The following is a 10000-nucleotide window of genomic DNA, read 5'->3' as shown; positions in this document are numbered from 1 at the left end:
TGTGTGTGTGTGTGTGTGTGTGTGTGTGTGTGTGTGTGTGTGTGTGTGTGTCAGTGTGTGTGGAAGGCATTATCATTGTTTTACTAAATGTAGATGTGATGAAATTAAATGTAGATATGATTAAACAAGGATTAATTAAGTGAAAGGTAATAAAACTAAACGCAGGTTAGCAAGAATGTAAAGGTAAAAATTAAATTAAATAATTAAATGATAAGAGAAGATGCGCAAATTATGAAAATAAAATTTAAGTAAGCAGAAATTAAAAAGAAATTTCGTATTAATACAAATAATTAAATAGTTTAAGACAAAGAACAAAGGTCAAAATTAAAATCAGGAAACAAATAAGAAAAAGAAAATAATGAAAAGAAATACAAACTCAAAACAAAAGTGAGCAAGGAGGAAAGTAAGAGAGGAAGAAAGAAAACCAAACACAGAAAAAGATAGGGAAAACGCAAAAGAACAAAAAAAGCAACAGACAAAAAAAAAAAAGACTAATAAACGCAATGGGGAGAAGTAAAAGCGAAGGAAATGAAGGATGCCATCTGCTCACACCTGGTGGGTAATAAAATATTCGTAATGGGACAGAATAATACCGACAGGATGCTCTTGCTCAGGGAAAATTTGACGTTCAGACAGATGTTGATGTGCTCCGGTGGCCCCACCGCGGAACAGTACCCCGGTAATTGTGGCTTCCTTGTTGGATCAAATTATACACCTGACTCAGAAACAGTCCGGGAGGATCTACATAAATTTGTGGCTCAGAAGTCAGGTGTAAGAGACACCCTTAACCTTCATTTTCCCCAAAGGTTTTCATTCGTAATAAAAGAACATAATGCAGGCAAGGGGCTGCGCGCCGCCCTCGCCCTCACACCAGCCATAAATGATGACTACAAGACATGCTCACCGACAACAAGGAAGGAAAATATAGTATTTAAAGGTTAACTATATATATATATATATATATATATATATATATATATATATATATATATATATATATATATATATATATATATATATATATATATATATATATATATATATATACTCGTATATATATATATATATATATATATATATATATATATATATATATATATATATATATATATATATATATATATATATATATATATATATATATATATATTTTTTTTTTTTTTTTACTGAGGTTTCAAATGTCACTTTAGTTTTAAATCAGTATAGATAACAAACAAATGAATAAATGTACAAATACATGAATAGGTAAAGTCAGCAAGAATGGAAAGGAAAATTTAAAAAAATGAAAGGGGAAAATTCAATAAAGAAGTACACGGTTTTATTTCATACGAGCACATTTCTTTCTTGTACTGGTTAAGCTGATGATTGAGTGCAGTAGCTCTGCCTCTTCTTCCTTGCCGCACCAACCACCAGTCTGCAGAGGAAGGTCGTCGCATTACGCACACGTGATGCGGCGATTTCTCTTGCTGTAACAGCCTTGCAGCTTAAGGAAAATTGCTTTATGCAAAAAAAATGTTGTCAAATCCCTAACCTTATGTGGATTGTTTGTCGCAAGACTGCATTGCCTAAGAATGAGTGTGTGTATATATATATATATATATATATATATATATATATATATATATATATATATATATATATATATATATATATATATATATATATATATATATATATATATATATATATATATATATATATATATATATGTCACGCATAATGTGGATAATTGCCTAATGTGAACATTAGGCAGTGAAATTGCCTAATCTTCATATTAGGCAATTTGTTTGCACGATGTTGACAATAGGCAACTTACTTGCTTAATGTCCACTTTAGGCATGATTTTCAAATTAGGCAAGGGTATTTTGCCTAATGTGAATTGAATGACAAACCAGTGTCTACAGTTTTGTTCGAATGTTGTTCGAAACTTTGGGTCTGTTATAGTTAGGTTAGGTTAGGTTAGGTTAGGTTAGGTTAGGTTAGGTTAGGTTAGGTTAGGTTAGGTTAGGTTAGGTTAGGTTAGGTTAGGTTATTATTAGAACAAAATTTACACCAGCTGACCTAAGTGGGATCAAACAGACCCTTATAAAGTCTGAAGAGGTTCCTGATATCTGCCTATCGATGAGAACAGCAACAGCAAGAGCCACTGGTGGGCAAGGTTATACAAAGTGTCAATGTACTACTCAATGTACATCAGGAAGGTGCAGCTGCCTAAGAAAAGAAATTAAATGCAACTCGCGCTGTCACCCAGGCAGATCATGCAAAAATTTGTGATTGGACTCAACTGAACCCTGAGATCGATTGACCTATTTTACTTATACTAATATTGCATTAATTAATTATGTTTTCCTTATTCACATTGGGCAAAATTGAGCTGCATAATTTGAACAATAGGCATTTTTTGCCTAATGTTAACAATTTGTAAACTTTACGCAACCTACTTGCTTGATGTACACATTAGGCAATTTTCTGCCTAATGTTCACATTAGGCAATTGTCCACATTATGCGTAACATATATATATATATATATATATATATATATATATATATATATATATATATATATATATATATATATATATATATATATATATATATATATATATATATATATATATATATATATATTTACTGTTAATTGTACAGCCATCACGCTGTAAATACACAAGTTTTTAAAGAAGGAACTTGCTTAAATAAAGTGCTCACATTTTCATGGTTCCAGGGAGGAAATGAATGGTTTTCTTTTCTACAGAGGTTGTGGTGGTGAGGAAGCGAGGCATTACCAGGTTGTTTGTGATTTTCACAATGGAGGTCAAGGTACTGTGCTTGTACCTGCGTGTCCGGGCGCTGATCAGTACCAGACGGATGTGATTCCTCACTAGAGCGTGAGAGGGAGAGAACATCCGGTGGCAGGAAGCGGCGGCAGTGTGGGCAGTTCAGGAGGTTGTGACGAATTGACAGGCCCTCTTGGCGGATGGAGAGGCTTTAAGTCCAAGCTTATTTAGGCATTGTTCATAGGAGGCGGTGTAAGAAGGGTCTTACGTATATAATGCTGAAGGCTTTGTTTACCATCATCCCCAAGTGACCTCCTGCTTGGTGGTGCTGCCGGATGACAAGGAAAGGGAGACGCAGGTAACCTGGGTTAGATGAAGAGGGTATAAGCATACGTGTGTGTATGTGTGTGTGTGTGTGTGTGTGTGTGTGTGTGTGTGTGTGTGTGTGTGTGTGTGTGTGTGTGTGTGTGTGTGTGTGTGTGTGTGTGTGTGTGTGTGTGTGTGTGTGTGTTTGAAAGGATTTAGATTAACAAGATTAACAAAACCCTGAGGTTATTTGTAGCTGTAATTACGCGTAATAAGTCCCACATAAATTAATCTATTTACTATGTAATTAGTGAGGAATTCTGAATTACCTATACCAGTCTTTCCCACAGGCACATAACGCCGATTCACGGCTGATTACACAGTACTGGTGTATGCCAGACAGTGTTAAGCAAGTCACCTCACACACAACGTCTGATGACCACCTACAGCCTATACGAGTATTACGTTCTTTTACCTTTTGCTTAAGTCTTCCATACACCTATCTTTTCATTTCAATACTCACCTCCTCTCTCTGACGCTCATCTCTTCTTCCCTCAACTCCCAATGCCTAGGAAGAGAGAGAGAGAGAGAGAGAGAGAGAGAGAGAGAGAGAGAGAGAGAGAGAGAGAGAGAGAGAGAGAGAGAGAGAGAGAGAGAGAGAGAGAGAGAGAGAGAGCATTACGCTGTGCATTTGACATGTGGCAACGACGGTGGTGGCGGTGGTAGTAGTAGGAGTCGTAGTAGTGTAGTAGCAGTAGTAGTAGTAGTAGTAGTAGTAGTAGTAGTAGTAGTAGTAGTAGTAGTAGTAGTAGTAGTAGTAGTAGCAGTAGTAAAATAATGATGATGGTAATAATGATGATGATAATAATAATAGTAATAATAATAACAATAATAATAATAATAATAATAATAATAATAATAATAATAATAATAATAATAATAATAATAATAATAATGATAATAATTTAATAATAATAATAATAATACAAATAGCAATATTTAAGTTTCTTTCGTATCAAGCAGCAAAGACTCCACAGCTGCTTGCAAAGCGAGAAAAAACAGAATGGCTGAGGGCGGGACAGGCGAGGCTGCCCAAGGTTTATGTCATGGCAATGTAAAGAACAGGGCTGGTGAAGCAGAAATAATCAAAGATCATCAGTCCTGAGAAAACCATCAGTATAATTCAGCTGTGGGTTGTCTAGTATGAGCAGGAAGCAAGTGTATTTATATAACAGATAGTACTGCTTGCAGCTGGTCTCCAAAGTACGGACAGCGGCAGCCAGTAAAAACACACAAGACTCCCGCACTTTCTCTCTGGTGTGGACGATCCATGTTTGGCGCGACTCCACCAAATTTTGCACCGTTTCCAAAAAGGAGATAAAATACAAATAATGGCATTACACAGTAATTATCGGTGAAGTGAGTCTCTACCCTATGTGAAATCTTCAATTGCGAAATGAGATATTAAAGTACTAGCGGACTATTTTATCTCGAGAGGCGTCCATCGCAATGCTTCCACACCCTGGCGTCAGGCTGCGATACGAGTAACATGATACCTAAGGAAAGTCAGGCGCCCTCAGTCATCAAATTAAACAAATACAAATAAAACAGTGGATAAAAATGCTTGGAGATGCGGGGTATCGATCCCCGTACCTCTCACATGCTAAGCGAGCGCTCTACCATTTGAGCTACATCCCCTCCTACAAATTGACGCCAAAGAGTAGTTTATATTAGCGTTAGATGTGTATGTGTGCATATATATATATATATATATATATATATATATATATATATATATATATATATATATATATTATATATATATACACACACACACACACACACACACACACACACACACACACACACACACACACACACACACACACACACACACACGTCTATCACCCAGTGGATCATAATTTTCCAAAAGGAACACAAATCAGTTTTTTAGGGCTTGGTTCAAGTGGTGTCTGGGGATGTAGCTCAAATGGTAGAGCGCTCGCTTAGCATGTGAGAGGTACGGGGATCGATACCCCGCATCTCCAATTAAGGTTTTTCCCCCGCCTTGTACAATTACATACTAGTGTGCGTGAGTGTGCGTGTGAGTGATTGTGTGTAAGTGTGTATAGAGATGAGTGCTGTCTTTTTTACTCGACAGCATCACCTATCAAGTTTTATTTTTTACAACAGTATACAAATATATCAGTCGTGTCTCAATGGAAAAAATACAGTCGCACATTCTCTCTCTCTCTCTCTCTCTCTCTCTCTCTCTCTCTCTCTCTCTCTCTCTCTCTCTCTCTCTCTCGACTGCCTGAGGTGACATTCTTTAGCGTGAAATTAGTATGATTGTGGCCACCCGTGAGCAGGTATTGGCAGCCCCGGGATGTGGTGGAGAGAGAGAGAGAGAGAGAGAGAGAGAGAGAGAGAGAGAGAGAGAGAGAGAGAGAGAGAGAGAGAGAGAGAGAGAGAGAGAGAGAGAGAGAGAGAGAGAGAGAGAGAGAGAGAGAGAATTCCAAAACACTTCCCATTTGGACATGTATTGCCGGAAGCCAGACACTCACCGCCGCATTCTCCTCGTAAGCAACAAGTCTTCCTCGTCCCTTCCCTTCCTCCCGCCGAGTGGCACAGCAACACTCAAGCAGCGGCCGGCAACATCCCGGAGGCAAAAGGGGCGTCATTACGGGCCCCTCAAATCACCTTTTGCCCCACCTCCACCCTATAGTTTCTTCGCCACCTGATATTAGAAAAAAAAAGTAAAAGACGAAGAAAAGGTCGCCTCGTCCATAACACTTGCCTCCATGCAGTCTGGCGCGGGTGTACAACCTGTCCTAACTCGCTGCGCCTTGTCACCTTACCTCACCGCCACCGTGCCTCTGTCGTGATTTACTTACTGCAACCTCAAGGACACGACGCCGCACTGCACCACACACGGCGTTACCCTCGGTGGTGCAACCTCCTCCCTGCCTAAAACGGTGGTGACTGGCTAATATTTCTGAACGAGGCCAGGAAATAGGCACCCACTAAAGGGAGTAACCAACGTACCTGGCCGGGTTACGACATCATTACACGTTTCCCGGCAGCATCAATAAGGTAATGACAGCCAATCGATGCGCGACGGACCATACCTTGTGGGAAGAGAAGTCTGGTTGGCGGGCGACCCTGGCCTTGTACCTGTGGCCCTAATAACGCCCCGCCAACAGGTGAGCAGCCATGTGCAGTCGGTATACCTCCGGATTATAAGACGCTCAAGTTCGGATGCACACTAATGGTGGCCAATTGAAAGGGTAATGACTGCGGATTCAACCGAATTACAAGTCCTCTTTAGACATTGAGGATTGGATGAGTGTCTTGAGTTTGTAGAAGGGAATGGAAGAGGTTAGGGAAGGTCTGCATCAATGTTGGCCTTGCATTTCTTTAGGAAAATTAAAGGAATGGGTGGTTATATTCGTGGTTCATAATAGGTAGAATTTAGGCTCGTAGGGGATGTATATTCAGGGCTCCCAGCAAGACGACCGCACGGGTGGGTGGGCAGCGGAGCCACGTCCCACGCTGTACTTGGGCAACCAAATTTTCCCCAATAACTGTTCTTACACGGCCCAACAACTAGGCAGCCTGCACAGCCCCGGGCAACACATTAATGGGAAATTTCGCGCGCGTACACACACACACACACACACACACACACACACACACACACACACACACACACACACACACACACACACACACACACACACACACACACACACACACACACACACACACACACACACGAACCAAACACAAACTCACAAATGTGCGAACGAACATATTACATACCATCACGTGCACATACACTCATGCCCTCACACACACACACACACACACACACACACACACACACACACACACACACACACACACACCCATGCCCACAACACATCCACACAGAAAACACGACAAAAAAAAGTAATCCTTAGTGGCATGCGAACAGAAGGAGGAAAGTAAAGAGATAATAAACCAAATGACGCCCCGGCAAGGAACTGTGAGGGGAGAGAGAGAGAGAGACTTGCCGTGGCGGGAGGTAAACGAGAGAGAGAGAGAGAGAGAGAGAGAGAGAGAGAGAGAGAGAGAGAGAGAGAGAGAGAGAGAGAGAGAGAGAGAGAGAGAGAGAGAGAGAGAGAGAGAGAGATTACAGACGGGGAAAATATAAGCATAACGTACCGGTAAATTTAGCAAATGGGAGGAACACAACAAGCACACGAGGAAGACACGCAACGGAGGAGAAGGAGGAGGAGAAGGAGGGATAAGGAGGAAGGAGATTACTGCGATATGAAAGCGAGAGAAAAGAAGATAAATGGAGGAAATTAGATCAAATACAAAGGGAAAACCAACAACGATGCGCAACAAAGATTAGCCAAACGAGATGCATGAGACAAAAGAAAAATACACGAAAATGAGAAAGAAAAGAGATAAGACACGCAGAGAGAGAGAGAGAGAGAGAGAGAGAGAGAGAGAGAGAGAGAGAGAGAGAGAGAGAGACAGGACACGAGGAATGGAAGAATGGAATCGAGGGAGGGAGGGAGGGAGGGAGGGAGAGAGAGAGAGAGAGGTGCAGGGAGATGAGAGACAGGAGGGAGGGTTAGGGAGGGGGAGGAGGAAGGAGGGGGTACCATCAACATAATCCACACAGCAATATTAAAACTCCTACCCGCCATTACACCACCAGCGATGGTATCTCCCTCACTCCATTATCCCTCCCTTCCTCCGCTCCCTCCCCGCCTCCCTCTCTCCCTGACAGCCAGACTCTCATGTGCATAATCAAGCTGTCTTTGTTTTGACCTAGCTCTAACTCGCTCTCTTTAACTTGTTCTACTCCCTTATAACTCTCTCTCTCTCTCTCTCTCTCTCTCTCTCTCTCTCTCTCTCTCTCTCTCTCTCTCTCTCTCTCTCTCTCTCTCTTCATCATATACAATAGAATAGGGCATGCTTTCTTGCTTTCATACAATGCATTATGGTAAATTTTATGAGTGTGTGTGTGTGTGTGTGTGTGTGTGTGTGTGTGTGTGTGTGTGTGTGTGTGTGTGTGTGTGTGTGTGTGTGTGTGTGTGTGTGTGTGTGTGTGTGTGTGTGTGTGTGTGATGTATGAGAGAGAGAGAGAGAGAGAGAGAGAGAGAGAGAGAGAGAGAGAGAGAGAGAGAGAGAGAGAGAGAGAGAGAGAGAGAGAGAGAGAGAGAGAGTGTGTGTGTGTGTGTGTGTGTGTGTGTGTGTGTGTGTGTGTGTGTGTGTGTGTGTGTGTGTGTGTGTGTGTGTGTGTGTGTGTGTGTGTGTGTGTGTGTGTGTGTGTGTGTGTGTGTGTAATGAGGTTCGGGAAGATAGAGAAAGAGAAGCTCCACTCAAAGATAACGTCCATCCACAGACACACACACACACACACACACACACACACACACACACACACACACACACACACACACACACACACACACACACACAGACACACACTATACTAATCCCAAGGACCGGCAGCTGCCACGCGCCTACTTTTTTCCTTCCTCTTTTTCTCCTTCCTTGGGATCTGTGATTGCCGTAAATCTCCACCGCGAGGGACAAACCAGAACCTACGACCTGACGCTCAAAGGCCCACAATCCCTCACCACAAAGGACGCCTGGGTGGGTTTCTCGCTCTTGTTTTTAGCCCAAACGTAAATTTTTCTTTTCCGGGATATTTTCGTGCCATCAGCGGACAGTGGGAGCTGCTGACAGGACTGTAGAGGATGAGGGGACTGATAAGAACACACTAGGAGGAAGAGCACATGAAGAGACACAGAGAGAGAAAAAAAAGGACAGAGAGAGGAACAGAGACCATATGAAACAACGAATACCTTGAATACGAATAAAAGTGTAGAAGAAAGAATAAAATAGACACAGAGAGAAAGGCAGACTGGGGAGAGAAGTGAATCAGAAGAGACAGAAAGGGAGAAAGAAAGCGTAAGACAGGAAGAAGTATGAGACAAGAATGCGTTCAAATAGAAGGAGAGGAAGAGACTAAAAGAGTAAGAGTGACAAGAATGAGTGCAAATAGGAGAGGGGGAAAGAGTAAGAGAGGAAGGAGTGTGGGACGTGAAAGCAAGGGGTGAATGGACCGGAGTAACAAGGGAGAGTAGGTAGGGAGAGGAGGGAATGCACAGTGAGATATGGAGTGAGGTGATGTGGGTGGTGTGTGGAGGAGGGCGGCAGGGTCAGGATGCTGGGGATTGCGTGAGAGAACCGGGCTGGGGAATGACGGAGGCTGAGGCGAGAGGAAGGGATGGAGGAGGAAGGTCCAGGCAGCCTCCCATCTGTTGTACCTTTTTTCTCCCCTGGGAGGTATTGGTTCATCTCTCTCTCTCTCTCTCTCTCTCTCTCTCTCTCTCTCTCTCTCTAACACGACATTCCTCCACCCTAATCATACTGTAAGACCTGTTAACGCATTTTTTCCCCCAGATGATGAAAACTGGACCACCTTCTAACCATTTCCTTATCTCATCTATTGCTTCATTCGATGTAGACTTTTAATCTGGCGAAGAAAACACACAATTATTCCTAGGAGCAGGGAGTTAGGAAGGATACTTAACTCAGTGACGTGGTGTGCCCCTGGGAACTCTCGGTCTGCTGGTCTCATTATTCGCAAGTCCACCATGAGTTTGGCCTCAAGGCGCCTGTGTGTTATTATCAACATTTGCATTACGTACCGTCATTACTACGCCTTTTCGCTGTTCCTGCCCTTGTCGCCGCATTTGTTATTGCTGATGTTGTTATTTAGGGTAGTAGTAGTAGTAGTAGTAGTGGTTGCAGGAATGGTAGTACCGGTAGCAGTAGTAGTAGTAGTAGTAGTAGTAGTAGTAGTAGTAGTAGTAGTAGTAGTAGTAGTAGTAGTAGTAGTAGTAGTAGTAGT

The 10000-nt window shown here is 42.0% G+C and overlaps 1 long non-coding RNA gene and 2 other non-coding genes across 3 annotated transcripts in view; 1 reads left to right on the top strand and 2 right to left on the bottom strand.

Annotated features, from left to right (window-relative positions):
- The window catches only part of LOC135097430 (uncharacterized), a 94555-nt gene that overhangs the window by 42146 nt on the left and 42409 nt on the right, over window positions 1–10000 (bottom strand). The gene's annotated exons all lie outside the window — the stretch shown is intronic.
- Window positions 4707–4779, bottom strand: Trnaa-agc (transfer RNA alanine (anticodon AGC)). Its single transcript has one exon. It is a non-coding gene; the product is annotated as a tRNA-Ala (tRNA).
- Window positions 5057–5129, top strand: Trnaa-agc (transfer RNA alanine (anticodon AGC)). The gene has a single exon. It is a non-coding gene; the product is annotated as a tRNA-Ala (tRNA).

This window comes from Scylla paramamosain, chromosome 4 (assembly GCF_035594125.1).
Source record: "Scylla paramamosain isolate STU-SP2022 chromosome 4, ASM3559412v1, whole genome shotgun sequence".
In the NCBI taxonomy this organism is placed as follows: domain Eukaryota; kingdom Metazoa; phylum Arthropoda; class Malacostraca; order Decapoda; family Portunidae; genus Scylla; species Scylla paramamosain.
The sequence above is the reverse complement of the archived record's forward strand: the minus strand, read 5'-3'. Positions and strand labels throughout refer to the sequence as shown.